This window comes from Coffea arabica, chromosome 11c (assembly GCF_036785885.1).
Source record: "Coffea arabica cultivar ET-39 chromosome 11c, Coffea Arabica ET-39 HiFi, whole genome shotgun sequence".
Lineage (NCBI taxonomy): Eukaryota > Viridiplantae > Streptophyta > Magnoliopsida > Gentianales > Rubiaceae > Coffea > Coffea arabica.
In genome coordinates, this window is record NC_092330.1 from 29,594,048 (window position 1) to 29,611,068 (window position 17,021).

General features: G+C 32.5%; 1 long non-coding RNA gene across 1 annotated transcript; it reads left to right on the forward strand.

The window, feature by feature from the left end:
* The first annotated feature begins 10,456 nt into the window (after window positions 1–10,456).
* Window positions 10,457–12,307, forward strand: LOC140016676 (uncharacterized). Its single transcript, XR_011822880.1, has 3 exons — window positions 10,457–10,632; window positions 11,469–11,524; window positions 11,719–12,307. It is a non-coding gene; the product is annotated as an uncharacterized lncRNA (long non-coding RNA).
* The last annotated feature ends 4,714 nt before the right edge of the window (window positions 12,308–17,021 follow it).

The following is a 17,021-nucleotide window of genomic DNA, read 5'->3' on the forward strand; positions in this document are numbered from 1 at the left end:
GATGCAACTGTTGGTGCAAAATACATAGCAATAAAACAAAATTTTGCAAATAAATGACAATCCAAACCATTATTTCTTTCACAATAATATTTTTTCCAATTAGTTGTAATGGGATTGTTCGGCATTTTTTTCCAATTGGCTATAGTGAGGTTGTTTGTTTTCCACTTCTTTTTCTTTAGATCTTCTTGTTCGATTGTGATTAAGAAGAAAATAATGGTGGCTAAAAATTTCTTAGGTTTTTTTGGCACTAAAACAAGAAAGTGAAATAAGAAAAGATTTTTAAACTCTTTGTGGATCCAGTTTTTTTTTTTTACTAATGGGCATGCTATGTTCAAGTGACTATATTCTATTTAAAATCCTTGACAATCCATCAATTGTCCTCAATTAGCCAAATCTATTAAACTATGAGGATGAAATGTGTTTGTGTGAAATTTTAAGGATGAAATTAGTCAAATTATAAAATTACAAGGATGAAATATGTTTTGCATGAAACTTTAGGGACGAAAATTTTAACACCTTAAACATTAGGGATGAATAATGCATTTTTCCCCTTTTTAAAACAAGTGATACAATTTTGTTTTATATTTGACTATATTATTTATTTATGTAAAAGTATGGTAAAATGAAATTAAATCCTCTATTAATATCTATATATTCATTATCTTTTTTTTTAAATTCAATAATTAGTATCTACTTTTACATAAAATGAAATTAAATCCTCTATTAATATCTATATATTCATTATCTTTTTTTTAAAATTCAATAATTAGTATCTAAAAGCACTTTATTAGATATTTCACGTGTATTAAAATTACTATTTTATATTTATAAATATTAAATCAATACTTACAAGTTCAATGAATGATCCACTGATTGAATCAGTGACCCAGTGACCCAAACCCTTTACTGGGTTCCTTATCAGGTTGGATTTAATAACTACATTATAGTATTTTCGAGGAGTTTTATAGTTCCTTTTGGATGTTATAACCGTAAGTTCAATTTCACTGTTAGATATATAAAAGGAATTTGTCACCCTTTGGATGACATTAAAAGTTTAATCATTGAATAATGTGGCAAGAGTTAATAGACAATTAGATTATAATCATAGGTAAAGTACCTAAAAAGATGGGAGAGTGATAGGTTGGATGTTTCGAGGGAGGAAATGTAAGTGAGAAGTCTTAGTTCAATCCCTTTTACATACACTTAAACAAATTAAACAAATGATTAAAAAATACAAAAAATACCTAAAAAGGACTATTGGAATTTTCAATCATTTTCATCACTTTCAATGGTTGCTATATTAATGACTTTTTTTTTTTATTTTCACATAGTCACAGACCTGCACTGTAACACGATGTCTTGATCTTTCCATTAGAGGATTTGCTCATCTCAATTGCTCACTCTCTCTCAAAAAAGGAGTAGCATGGAGTGCCCTTATTAAACCCGATCCGACCCAGCAATGAACTACACGATCTGGACAGCCACTAGGTCTAGCTGGACCCTTAATTGACCATATAAAGAACAACTTGCTCAAACTCATTTGACCTCACCCAGGAACTTGGTCGCCCAGTGCTTACAAAGCTGAGGAAATCTTCTGGGCACAAAAGGCAAGGAGCAGATGGCTCAATGAAGGAGACAAGAATACAGCTTACTTTCATACTTGCATGAAGACAAGAAGGAAAAGAAATAAAATAACCAGCTTGCAAAAAGGAAATGGCGAATGGTGTACAGATAACCAACAAATCATCCAGAAGATTTACAGGTACTATGAAGACATGTACACCATATCTCAGCCACAAAATATGGAAGAAGTGCTAGAAGGGGTGCCTGTATCAATTACAAGCAGGCTAATTCAGAATTTGATACAACTTGTGGACGAAAATGAGGTTAGAGCAGCTGTGTTCTCCATGCACCCAAATAAAGCACCTGGACCTGATGGTATGACACCCTTATTTTTTCAAAGATATTGGCATACTATTAAAACTGATGTGGTGTCCGCTATTCAAAGCTTTTTGAGTAATGGCCATCTTTTGAAGAGCATAAATGAGACTAGTAGAACCCTCATTCCTAAGGTAGATAATCCTATATCTCTACCAAACTATAGGCCAATTAGTCTTTGTAATGCGCTCTATAGAATCATAGCAAAAATTTTGGCCAATAGACTGAAAAAAGTTATCGCCTTATGCATTAGCTATTCTCATTCAGCTTTCGTACCTAGTAGATAGATTGTGGATAATATCATTTTGGCCCATGAATCATGCATTTTTTAAAAAATAAAAGGACGGGTAATACTGCTTTTATGACCCTCAAACTTGACATGTCAAAGGCTTATGACCGAGTGGAATGGAAATTTGTGGGCAGAATGATGCTAAATATGGATTTTTGTCCTATATTTGTAAGATGGATTATGAACTGCATGTTGTCAATGACCTATTCTTTCAATTTTAATGGGGAGAGGGTAGGGTATGTGAAGCCTAGTAGAGGTATTAGACAGGGAGATCCCTTGTCCCCTTATCTTTTTTTGTTCTGTTCGGAAGGATTATCCAGTCTCATGGCAAAGGCAATTGAAGATAGGCAGATCACAGGTCTCAAAGTGAGTAGGAATGGACCTGCTTTTATCCCATTTATTCTTTGCAGACGACTCCTTAATTGTTGTAAAGCACACCCACAGGAAGCTAGAGCCATGCAAAGGATTCTTGCAAAGTATGAAATAGCCTCAGGATAGTGCATCAACTATGACAAATCTGCTGCTATACAAAGGAGGCAGAGCTATGAGCAGATGAACAACATCAAAGAGGCAAACAGTGGCAAATACTTGGGACTCCTCTTAGTGATAACAGGATCAAAGAAGCAAGTCTTCACCTACATTGTTGATAAAGCAAGATCCAAAATGCAAGGATGGAAGCACAATCTACTCAGCTATGTAGGAAAAGAGGTACTCCTCAAGTCGGTTATTATGGCATTACCCACTTACACAATGTCATGCTGCAGGTTGCCTAAAGGACTGTGTGCAGAAATATGTGGCCACATGGCAAAATTCTGGAGAGGCCAAAATGAAGAGGAAAGGAAGATGCAATGGATAAGTTGGGAGAAAATCACACAGGTAAAGGGAAATGGAGGCCTGGGATTTAGGGACCTAGAGCACTTTAACAGTGCTCTATTAGCAAAGCAGCTATGGAGGATACTAATGCAGCTAGACCTATTAGCGAGTAGGGTGCTGGGAGTGAAGTACAAAATATCGCAAACAGGCTGGGAAGGGGAAGCTCCAAAGAATGCATCTTGGGTATGGAGAAGTATATATAGTTCTAGCTCGGTGTTGCAAAAGGGAATATGGAAAAGAGTGGGAGATGGGACTACTATCAACATATGGAGGGACAAATGGATCATGGAATCACCAACTGGGAAAATAGCAACAGGAAACCCCCAGCTTGTAGTCTGCAAACAGTGGCAGATTTAATGAAAGAGAGGAAATGGAATAAGGAACTGATTGAGGAAACTTTCTCAAAGGAGGAAGCTTCACAAATCTTACAGATGCCTCTAAGTTTGTTTCCCAAGAAGGATACGGTCTACTGGAAATACTCAAAGTCAGGAATATATACAGTGAAGTCAGGATATGCAATAGAAAAAGAGGAGGTAAGCAAAAGGAGCAAGGAAAGGCAAGGCGAGGGAGGAACCAGCTATGCACAGAATAAGGAAAAGGTGTGGAAGAGCTTATGGGGATTGAAAATGAAACCAAAGATCAAACATTTCATATGGAGATGCCTACACAACAACATTCCTGTGAATGAGTTGATACACAAAAGAATAGGGAAAAGCTCTCTATTATGCAAATGTTGTGGGGAAGGGGAAGAAACAGTGGAACATATGATCTTCTTTTGCAACAATGCTGAACCTATATGGAAACTGGCCCCAATACAGTGGGACAGGTTACTTCAATGGAGATCAAACTTCTGGAGGTGGTGGAAAGGTATATTACAGGCAAGGAAAAGACCAAGAGGAGAAGATCACATCACCTTAATAGCAAACATTATCTAGCAACTTTGGAAAGCAAGAAATGCTCGACAGTATGAAGGGAAGTATGGAGATCACATGTCCATATTAGAAAATGCAAAAAATGAATGGCTGGAATCCATAAGGGAAGATATAAGACAATTGAGTGGCATGTTCCAGTACTGTACTTTTCTTTTATTTATAGAGATGGAAATAGATGTGCTCATAAAATGGCACAATTTGCAACTAAACTTGTTTTCGATGTAATATGGAAACAAAGTTTCCCTCTGTGGCTCAAAGAGAGTATACAGGAGGATAATAAGACAAATGTCCATTTTAGTAATTAAGATCTTGTATTATCAAGTTCACTATATATATACAAGGAGAATACCGTTTGAGAAAAAAATAAGGTCTTGTATTATCAAGTTCACTATATATATACAAGGAGAATACCGTTTGAGAAAAAAAAAGATAGGCCTTTGCTTTTGGGTGCGAATATATGTTTTGTCAAGGTTTTAGCCTTGGACGTCCTACTAAATAAGCAAAGATTTTACCACTAGGCCAAACTTTTACTTGTCAACCAGATATCCCTTTAACTATATTTGTTTACTTTCTTATTGTATAGTAAATCATTTTAACTTTTAACCTAAAAATATTATCATCACATGACAATAATTGTATATTTAAGGAACAATTTCATATTTAGGCAAAAAAATAGTAATAAAAGAACAAGAGTTAAATACTAAAAAGTCCCTTATGATTTGCCGAATATTCAACTTAACTCTGTATGGTTAGGAAACCTACATTCTAACCCCTTTTGATTTGTCGAATGTTCAACCTAATCCCCTATAGTTCGAAAACCTACATTATAATCCCTTGTGGTTTTAACTAACTTGAATTCATTGCATTAGCCTTCTCCTAATCTATTCAAACATTCATATCACAGCTATTTCTCTTGCTAGAAGAATGTAGTCATTAAAGGACTCATTGAAATTGTTTACTATGAGAGGCTATAATGTAAGTTTCCAAATCATAGAAAATTAATAATGTAGTTGTTAAAGGACTTATTGAAATTGTTTCCGCATGGGGCTAGAATGTAAGTTTTCGAACCATAGGAAGTTAAGTTAAACATTTGACAAATCACAATGGGTTTTTTGGTATTTAATCATATTATTTATAAAGGCCAATTCTAACATCACATGCAACTATTAGTTTGGATAGTTTTTGTCCAAGTTTTAATTTAGTTAAAATCACAAAGGGCTAAAATATAGATTTCCATATCATAGGAAGTTAATTTGAATATTCGGTAAATCACAATAATTTTTTTGGTATTTAACCTAAAAAATAAAGCTATTTCTTTAATAGCTTGTTGTATTGTTAAATAAAAGAGCTTTATTTTGTTTCTGACTACATGACCTATATCTGAAAAATGAAATTGAGTCTTTTATTGATGTTTATATATTGAAAAAAATATATTTCTGAGTACAATAATTAATATTGAAAAACACTTTCTTTTATAAACTTTAGACATAATACCATAATTAATATATTATTTTAGCTACCCGACAGTTCAACCACTTACTGATTGATTGAACCATTGACTCATCCACTAATCTTTTTGCTGAGTTCTTTACTGGGTTGGATATAATAATTTGGGCATGGAACTCATCTATCTCATCTTGGGTCACAAAAACCTGCAAACTACTAATGAAATATCAAGCAACAAACTTCATATTCTAGGGAATTGCTAGGACGGAAGTTGAAAATTTATTTTTGTTTAAAATATGGTGTGGATTCTTGAAAAGACTTTATCTTTCAACATTTTTTTCAAATATTCAATTTAGGATGCAACTAAACTACTTTCATTTTACATTCAGGAAGGCCTACAAAAAATTTTGGTACTAATAACTTATTTAGGAGGGAATTAAACTATGTTCATGATAAATTTAGGAGGGACTCCAAAAACAATTTGGGATCAATTACACTTAACTCCCTTGTGGTATGACCAAATTACGAGTCAGACCCTCAAGTTTGACAAAATTAAAAGACACCCTTGAAAACCATAAACTTGTAAACATTACACTTGTCTCGTCAATTAGCTAATGTTGATAACCTCAATTCTTTTTTTTTTTCCTGAAATATTGACTATTTCAATTCTAACGAAACCTTTTGAGACTTTTTAGGAGTTCTAGTATACTCCTCAAAACCATATCTTTTCTTCTACCTTATGTTGACTTTGCTTAGATTCGCAAGTTTTCCATAAACTAATTTTTTTTTGAATCTACAATAATATACTTCAAAAACATCTCAAAAAATATTTCAAATACACACAATTTCAAGTACATTTAATAAAAATAAATAAAACAAAGGGTTAAATGCAAAAAAACCCCCCACAAACTATATACCGAGTTGCAGTTTACCCCCTAAACTATAATAATAGGCATTTTGCCCCCTTGAATGATATGTTTGGACAAATCTACCCCTTTTATTTTAAGCATTGTTATTTTTTCTTTTTCCCTATCATTTTCTTTTTAAATTCTTCCTTTTTTTTTCTTTAAACATTGTTTAAATAAGTAGACTAGATTAGTCAAATTTTGTTTATTTCTTAATTTCGTATGTCTATATTTTATAAAAAAAAATCTATGGAATACAAGATTTTTTTTTTTGCCAAATGTTGAAGCCAATGCCATTTAAGAAATTGAACTTTTCAAATATATAATAGCAAAATAGAGAAATTGATTAATCAATTATTAGTAGTATCAATAACAAAAAAAATGAACTTCTATTGTTGTTTATTCTTATTTTTTATTTCACTACAAATAACAATTGCTAACTTTTTTTTAATGTGATATATAATATGTTACTTTTATTATAAGTAGTTGAGTAACTGTGAACTCTTAATTAGTTTATAGGTACTTAAATTATTGAATTACTAGATTAATACACTTTACAATATAAGCTACATATATTTTGTAATAACAAAGAGTTTATGACAAATTATTAAGAATGAATTTAACAAATAAATAAATTTAAAAAGCAGTTAAAAAATATTCAAAATTTTGATGTAAGTCTTTTCACATTGGAGAGAGATGTTGGCTAGTTCCAAGAGAGGAGAACAAAAAGAAAATAAAAGGAAAAAAAATGAAAAAAGCTAATAGAGAAAAAAAAAAGAGAAAGGATTTAAGATAGTAGGGGTAGTATTGTCCAAACATATCATTCAAGGGGGCAAAATGCCTATTATCATAGTTTATGGGGTAAACTGCAACTGGATATATAGTTTGTGGGGGGGTTTTTTGCATTTAACCCTAAAACAAATCTATCCCTTTTTTCTTGTTCCACATACCAGCACTATCCACCACACAGTACAACTTGCCACTCCCTTCCCCTCCTTCCTCTTCAATCGTAGCCACCTTCCTCCCCCATTCTTCTCTCTCCTTCCTCTCATGTCTCCTTCTTCCTCCCTTATTCCTCCTTTCATCTTTTCCTTGCTCCCATTCCTTTCCCTCTCCTTCCTTCTCCCTTCCCTATAACCCCCCTTCTTATCTCTCTCGACCTAGTTGTAGATGGAGACGTCACAACTCGTGACTAGATCGAGAATGAAAAGGATGGGGGTTGTGGGGAAGGGGGAAGGGAATGGAGGGACAAGGGAGAAGAAGGAATGAAGGGAAGGAAGAGGGAGGAGGAGGAGGGGGTGGCATCAGTGGAGGAGGGGAAGTGTAGTGAGTGGTTGTGGCAGGTAATGTTCAACAAATTTTTAAAAAATATCCCGGTAATTTTTTGAATCTTACATCCCAAAAATACCGAATCCAAATGGACCATCTAAAAAGTTTTTGAAATACAATGAATGCAATAGTATTTTGAAAAACACCTTTAAGAACATCTAATCCATCAGATGTTTTTTAAATCACACACCTAGCCCAAACTCGTCAATTGCAAGGCTTTAGCGAGCACTTTTCCATCCTCTTGAATCAAACAAAAATTAGAAATTTAGACAGCCATTGTTGCCTCCGCTTTGTCTCAAACAAAACTAACATCAAACCGAATAAATCCAATAGAAAGATTTAGATGTCAAGAGCCACCATTCAAAGTTCGATGAAAAATCCCTGAATTGAACAACAAATTGAACTAGATGTGGTTTCTTTTGCAATCAATTTCAAATTCACAAGTGCATTCATATGTACAGAAATGGTTTAAAACTATCCCATTAATTAGTGGAATTTTTGGCTTGACATGAATTTGGGTTTGGCCAAAGTAGGGTGATGGACATGAGCAAGATGAATGATAAACGAGCAAAATTTTATCAGCATTTAGGAATACATCAAGGATGGAGCTGAAAGGGCTTGGATGTGAAGGGAGTCATAGGTGTACAACTTTATGTTCTTCTCTTTTTTTCGGTTCTTATCTTCTACTTTTCACTTCATCCAAATTTGGTAAAATTTTTTGAGTATCTTTTTTAGTTTATTTCTAGGAAAGTAATTCCTCAGTAGTTTTTTATCAATGGAAGATAATTATAGTAGTCCTTCAAAAAAAATTTTGTTTCCAAACCAAACTCTCAAGAATGGAAAAAGAGAATTTCATAGAATCACACCGTAAAGTAACTTTCTCTTTTTCTTTTTCTTTTTTGTTATGGATAAAAATTACTAGGAGTGTTTGAATAGAGTATTATTTGAAATATTATTTGCAATAAGTACTATAGTACTTTTTGTATTCTCATGTATGTGAGATAAAAAGGTGGTTAGAAATATGAAAAGTTGGATTGAAAAATGTGTTTATGCCGGTAGTTTGGCTAAACCTCATGGGAGGTAAATGTAAATGTAATTAATCCAACAATTTATTGTGAATAAATATAATACTTTTTTTTAGCTCTGTTATTTTGTTTAGAAGGAATAAACTATCTAAACAATTATGAAACTAGTGTTTTTTCTCTTTTCCAAAAATTTAATTTTTTAGAAAATTTTGGTGTGAATAATCTTTACCTTTGGCTTTTATTGTCTATCTAGAAAAGAAGTCCAAATCAAACCATTTTATTTGTGAGTTCAAGGGAAAAATCCAAAGAAATTTGGTATAGATATAGGAGAAAATCAAGTAGGTTTAAAATAATTGATTTTAAATTTAAAATTTTTGGTATGATTTCTAAAGGGAACTTCCAAAGATAAAACATAAAAAATAGTATAGTAATAGTAACACATTGTAAATATGGCCAATCATTCAAGGTTATAAGTGTGATTGTATCACAAATTGGAGTTCATGTGTCAGCTCCTGACTTTTATCAAGTTACTAATAGGTTAATTGTATCAACTCATGAGTTGATCTAATGAGACCTATTTTGGTACTAAATTGTGAGAAAAAATCTTTAATCTCATGTTTCGATAAGGTTTCTTTTGAGTCATGTTCATGTCATGTTATCAGGCCTACAACTGCCATCCCTACTTGTTTCCTGGACAAGAAATAATCTAATAACTTACTTTTGGGTTAATTATAATTATCCCTTATCTATTAATTCTCAGTTTGTCTTCTAACCTTATTTTGTGTTACTCAACCCCCTGCAAAATAAAACTTCCCCTCTAATATTTGTTTTTTGCCCATTTCTTTTTTCTAAATTAGTTTTTCTTTTTCAAATTCTTACTCTTGAATATAGATGACAAACAAACCCATTTAGCTAAATTTACTCATACCCATCCATGAATAGATAGATATGGGTATCTTAAATTTTTGCATATGGATATAAATGAGTTATCTAATAATACTCATTTAGAATTGTCTTCTCCCATTAATATCCATTAATGGGTATTATTGGGTCATCCATCAAATCCAATTAATCCATTTAGAATTGTCTTCTCCCAAGCCTTCTGTGAGGACCCGAAAATTCCTTTAGAATTTCCTTCTATTTTTGAAAAATTAATTTATGTTTCCTTCTATATTTCTTTATTTGACTATTTAACTATTTACTACCCCTAAATTTCATGGTGATTTCATTAGTTGAACCAAGTGTTTTACTTTTACTTTTAAAGTTAGAGTAAGTTAGGGTTTTGGTGCATTTTGGTAGTGTGATCGATTGGTGAGGTGTGTGCACTAAATTTGATGGATAAAAGCGGGTATTAAGTAAGAGAAAGTATGTGATTACTAAGTTAGTAAATCATACGTTAAAACAAAAGTACAAGGGAGTTAAGGAAAATAGGCTTGAACCGACATGCACAGTTTGTTACCGATTGAGTACACCACTTGAATAATATTTTCTTACCTTAATCTCCTTGATTTTATTTCATCTAATCATCCCTAAATTACCCCTTAAGTCAGCCGAAATTGTTGACCCAAAAACAAGAGGAAAGAAACAAAAAAAAAAAACAAGAGGAAATTGGTGGTGACAAGTGTTGGCAATCCAAGCATGTTTGACCAAGACCATTTCCTTTCTTCTTATCTTTCTTTTGGACCAAAATTCCTTCATTTTTTCTTCATGGTGGCTGAACCTTAAAAGGAGAAAAAAAGAGAAAGAGCTTCAACTTCTATCTTGAATATTGCTTTGTTTAAGTTAGAATCTCAAAAATAAACCGAAGAAACTTGCAACAAGGTGACAAGGAAGGTTGAGGTGGAGTGATCTGGCATAGGCAACCTTGGTTTTGTATTTTTCCTTGGGGTTTGAAGGTATTAAGTTAAGAAACTCTCTTTCCCTTTCTTATGTTGTATTTTATTGGATAGATAACCTGAATATGGAAGTTTTATGGAAGATATCACGAATTTGTGAAATTGGTAGAATTTTCCAGTTTAGGGTTTCAAAATTTCAGTTTGGGTATATTTGTTTATATATCAAGTATATGTTGAATCTGGTCAGTCTTTGCTATCTAGAATATGTACCAATTGTTTCCTATAATTTGTGAACTTGGTTTGGGGCTGTTGTACTATGAGATTGCAGCCTTGAAAATGGCTGGAAATTAGGGAAAATAAGGGGAGGTGCTGCTGAAAATTTTTTCGCAGGAGATCTTGAACAGTTTTAGAAAATATGTTATATCTTGGTATAGAAAAATATAAATTGAGTATTGCATTTGAAACTAGACTCATAGCTCTTTTAACCGTGAAAATTTCAAAATTTTTCTCAATTCCTATGAATATCTGCGATGTTCCAAAATTGACTGAATTTCCATTCCTGTTCTGCCTTTCTATTGGATAAAGTAGCTACTTGAGATTGGATTTTTACTGACTTATGGACAGAATATTATAAAGGTGTCTTCTGAGAAATTATACCCTTTGAATCTATTTTCCAGTGGTATAAAGTTATAAATTTTGGACTTAAAAAACTTGAGATATGATTTTTCAACTAGCATTGCACAAAACTAGGAAAAATTCTGTTTTCTTAAAACTGTTCTTACTTTCACTTCCAACTTCAAGTTGGAGTTATTGAACCATTTTGAGCTTGCTTTTTCTTTTGGAATAATGTGACTTGGCATAGTGGATCTCATGGTACTTTATAAATGTGATTTTAGGACGTGGAGGTGAGTTCGGAAGTGCACATGAGACGAACACTTGAATTTGTACTGTGGTGAGTGTTCCTTGCATGTTTGTACAACAAGTGACTATGTGAATATCTGTGAGTGATTGTTTGACTGTTAAATGCTTTCCAATGATTGTTACATAGATTTTCAATGGGCGAGTATGTACTTTATTGCATTCGACCTAAGTGAATATGAATTTTCAATGATCAAGTGATTGAACGTTACTTGTGCATGAATGTAGGCCTTTGGTTGAACTGGGCCCTTGCCCTTTATTGCCAGTCGATTTGAGCCAGAAGTGGATTCGATTGGGCGACTGGTGACCCTGGGACAGTGTTTTGATATACTCGAGTATTACTACGAAATCTGGTGGAGAACTGGCTAGTGAATTCAATGCAATGATATTAATGAATGAATGACAAGAACACTGAAGGAGTTTTCACTTGCAAACGTTTTCTAATGTTGGAGGGATAAGAAAAATGGTTGGCGAATGAATGGATGAATGACTCCAAGTGAGAACTTATCCTTCCAATAAATGAATGTTTATTTCTTGAATCACTGTTTACTATTGTGTAAAGTATTCAAACTGTTAAATGCCATACTTCCATGGTTTCTCTACCTGATTACTTGTTTGGGAATCTCACTGGATTTTTATCTCATTTCTTTAGTTTTTGTTTTCCTTACAGAAATGGAGGTTTGAAACAATTAAGTGTGAACTAGAGAGTATAACCCTCTTGTACTTGTACTCTTGGTTGATCATATGTATTTTGACGTTTGACGTTGTATCATACATTTGGTTATTGGTTTGTAAAGAAATTTGCATTTTGGTTGAATTGTAGAATTTAAATGTTATTTTGAAGGCTTGAATAATTAATCTTGAGAGTTGATTGACTTAGTCCTAATGAGAATTGGGAGGCGATCCGCCAAACCGTTGGGTACACCCTAGGGGAAGGTGGGGTCGTCACACCTTCTCTCTTCCCTTGCCTTTTTTTTTCTTCAGATTTTTCATTTTGTCATTATGTTAACTATTTTTTTCATTATTATTATTATTTGTTGGTTTATTTTATCATTTTATTTTTTCTTAGTTTGTTAACTTGCTATTTTTCAGCATTACCAATTTATGACAAGTTTTAGCCTTTTTTCCTATCTTTCCAAAATGAAATTTTAAATTTACACACAAAAAAATATTAAGGGCTCAAAATTTTTGGATTAAGTTGTTATATTAACTTTTATAGTGCTTAGTTCAAATTTTTATATTCTTATTATTCAATTATTAAATAGTATGTAATTTTGCGATATAGAGTACGGATGGAAAATAAATTGGTAATTAGACTTATTGAGTTTTATAAGTAAATATTTAAAACTAATAATGGGTGCAAAGGGTGGTATAAATTGATAACTTAGTTTACAAAAATGAATTTAAATGAATTTATAAAAAGCTAAAATAAAGGGTAAAATACAAGGAACCTCCCTGTAGTTTCGTGAAAAGATACCTTACCCCCCTATTGTTTAGAAACCTGCACATAAACACCCTAAACTTCATAACTAGAGTGAAAATTACCTTCTAAACCGGCTGAATTACCGGTGGCAGGTAGAATACCCAAATACCCTCATTTATAATAGAGAGGGAGAGAGAATCAAGAACTGACTCTCTCTTGTTTATTCTGTGTGAGAAGAATAACCCTAAAACAAGGGATTTGACTACTAAATTGTTGCTAAAATATCGTGGATCTGAGTTGAAAACAGTGTGGCTGCATTCGGTCGCGAAGAAGGGAAGGTCAGATTGGTGGCTATATCTGATCGTGAAGCTTGTTCGGCATTTCTATGTAAGAATCAGAACTTATTGCTCAATATTCAGTTCATTTAATGTTTAGGATTTGTATTCTTTTTTCAATTTATTTATTCCTTTTCCACTATTTATTGGGATTTAAATATACGATTTATGTTATTTTTATAGTTGGTGATCCATATATAAGTGATTTATCAAAGAAAAATGGGGTTATGTAAAGTTCTTAACTTTTCTAGCTTTTTGGAGTATGTGGTTGATGTTAGGAGGAAATAATATGTGTTGGGTCTGGATTTGACTACTAAATTAGATTTCACTATATAATCTGAAAGTGTTGATTAAATAATATGTGCCAGGTCTAGTTAATTGTTATTATAATATGAAAGGATGATGTAGCTTAATATAGTTTATTAATCTATTTTTGAATTCTGAAAGTGTTGATTAAATAATTTAGGTTGGGGACCATGTCAGATCGTTTTAGGACAGTAGATATCCACATGCACTATGGTGGGCGGTTTATACATCATCCCAAAATTAGGTATACAAGTAATTTAGTGAGAGTGTTTCACAAATGCGACCCCGATGAATTATCAGCATATTCACTGTTGAACCTGTATTCCAAAATTGAAAAACAAGCGGCATGTGCAAAATTTTGGTATTCCATTCCAGACCATGATGTGAATGTAGGTGTTATCCCAATAAATGATGACGTGGACATAGAATTGTTGACTACCTGTTATGAAGGGCTTTCCTATATGCATATTTATGTAGAGGCAGGCCACAACCCTATCAAAATTGTCTCACCAGATAGCAAGCTCTTATTCGAAAGAGTGACGAATGATGGTCCTCTTGCTTTATTGTATAATGAAGGTTCTTCAGAAATAAATTTAGATCTGACTAGAACTCGTGCTGGAGCTTCACAAAATCCTGTTGATTTGATTGGTTTTGAACCATATGTTGGTAATACAAGAGGGCAAGACAATGACTTAGATGACATAGCTGATGTAGAAGCAAATGATGACATACAAAATCCCTTCGAAACAACTAACAAAAACAGAAGAAAGGGTGGTAAAACTCCTGTGAGGAAGAGACAAACTGTGGTGCAACCATGAAGAGAACAGCTAGAAAATCTGTAAGATAATTATTTCAGCAGAATACTAGAATAGATGCTATCGACAGCCAGCAAGAGGCTTTTTCAGTGAACCAAAGTGTAGTAGAATGTGGAAAGCAAGGTAACTTTGACAGAAAAGCAAACATAGCCAATAGAGAAGAGCAGCAGAGTAATTCTGACAGAGAACCAAATCAAGTCAATAGAGAACAGCACCATAGTGATGGAAATGAAGAACCTGATCTGGATTTGCAGAAGATGAGGACTTCTTTGTAACTGTTGGTTCAACTGTACCTCAAACAAATCACCGACACCTTTCATACCTTAGATCTTGATTTTTGCCCTTTTCTTGCAGAAGCACTGACACCATTCATATCTTAGATCTGTCAAACCTCCTCCAAAATTTGCAGAAGTGGACATGGTGACTTCGATTCTCCCTAAGATTTATTAATCGTCCTACATTTTTTTCTCTTAATTCTTCTCCATTTTTCCTTTCACTCTTTGATAGCTTCAAATCTCTTCTACCCTAATATGTCACTTCAATATAGCAACTGAAGGGTAGCTTGGGAATGAAACTCAAGGTCTTTTCAAAGGAATCTCGCATACCCATCGTCACTAGATCACACATTCGGTTATAGGTCAATTACCACTTTAGTTAAGAAATTTATGGTGTTTATGTGCATGTTTCTAAATGATAGGAAGGTAAGGTGTCTTTTCGTGAAACTATAAGGGAGTTCCTTGTTTTGTACCCTAAAATAAATGGGTTATGAATGGTTAATTAGGTTACCCAATTCATTTTTAACTTACCCATTTAATTAAATGTGTATATATGGGTTGACTCACTTATACCCATTATCTATTTTAACCAACTCTAACCCGCCCAAATAACCCATTTTGACACCTTTACTCTTGAGCAAATAAAAAGTTCCTTTATCTTCATCAAAGGATCAAACTTTAATTGACTTTATTTTCTATTATTACTTTTTTTTTACATATAGAAATTCTACATTAACTATCTCTCTTTTATTTGTTGCAATCCATGTTAACCAAATATTTAGGATGTCTATTCTAATTTACAAACATGAATATATATTTTCCCTTTATAACTATTCAATTACAAATCAATTATTTTCTATTCAATTTCGTCCATTTTTCGATCTAAGAAATTACAAAATTTTATTTTTTTATCCTTATAATTAGATAAATTATTCATTGTTTACAATCACATTCACATGTTGATTAATTGGATATCTATCTATTCTTTTTAACTCTAATGAATTTTCACTTATTGAATTCTTTTCTTACCATTTTTGTAAAAGTAATCAAACATTAATATATTCCCTAACAAATATTACAATGAATTGGAGTGATCAATATTCAATCACAATTTAATATTAATTGAAAAGGAAAAAAGGAAAATAAAAATAAAATTTTAATATAATATGGGGATAGGTTTGTTCCTCAAGGGATTAAGTTACAAAAAAAATGTTATAGGATAAAGTGAGAATCAAGGTATACTTTTGGGGATTAATTATAATTGATCTCTTATTTTATTTGAAATGAAAGAATAAGTTGATACCCCGGTCTTAGGGACAATATCCAAGTGATGGCGAGCTTCCTAGCTAGTTCAACTCTCAAACCCTACCCTTTTCCCTTTCTTCCTTGTAAGATTTGAAATCTTCTCTTGAATCAAAAAATTTAGCCTATTTTTAAAAACGTTGATCATTTGAAAGATAAAATATCTTTTTTGCAAGAAAAAATTTACTGAAGATAAAGATAGAGACAAAAAACTTTAGTAAAATATTTCACTCTTGATATCATTTTTCGAACGTCTATACTAATTGAGAGCATATACTATTTATTATCCTTTAGTGTATAGGCAAAAACTTATGTCAGCTCAATCTATAGGTCGAGCTGTAGACCGAGTGGTTTACAACTAGCCACATCATCAATTTACAATTAATATTCGAAATTGTCATCTTTTCTTTTTTTTTTTCGACCATGCCGACTGAAGAAACAGTAGTCTCTTTCTACTTCTTCTTTAAACTCCATCCAACCCTTCTTGTAAAATCTCCACATTCTTCAATCTATTATTTTTTCATCGACACTTAAATTTTGCTTAAATTTTGGTTTTCTTCAAACCTTATTTACTTTTTTAGGGAAGAATTTTAAATCCTAAGTTTTGCAAGAGAATAATGAGTATATCAGGATGATCCTAACAACCCAGTTGTGTACACCTACCAATCAAATCTTGTTACTCAGCAAAATCTCACTTAATCCCTATCTCATTAATTCCTTCCCCCATTTCGTAGCACTACTCTAACTCTCTCTAAAACTCTATTATTTTCCATTGCCTATTTTTTTCTTTTGTTTTTTGTTTCTCCACATGTTGTTTCTTGTTTCCTTTTTTTGCTCTAAATCTTATATACTTGTCTTTTTCTTTATATAAACTCTTAAAACAATAGAATGGACAACAATTCTACATCACATTAAGAAGAATCTAATTTTATCCTAATAATAAACTTCACTTATCACTTTTGACTTATGTTGATTTTTGCCAAGTTTTTTCAATTTTTTTATTTTTATATATTTTCATAACTACTTAGATTTTGGAAAGAAAAAAGAATATATGGGTAACTAATTATGAAAAATA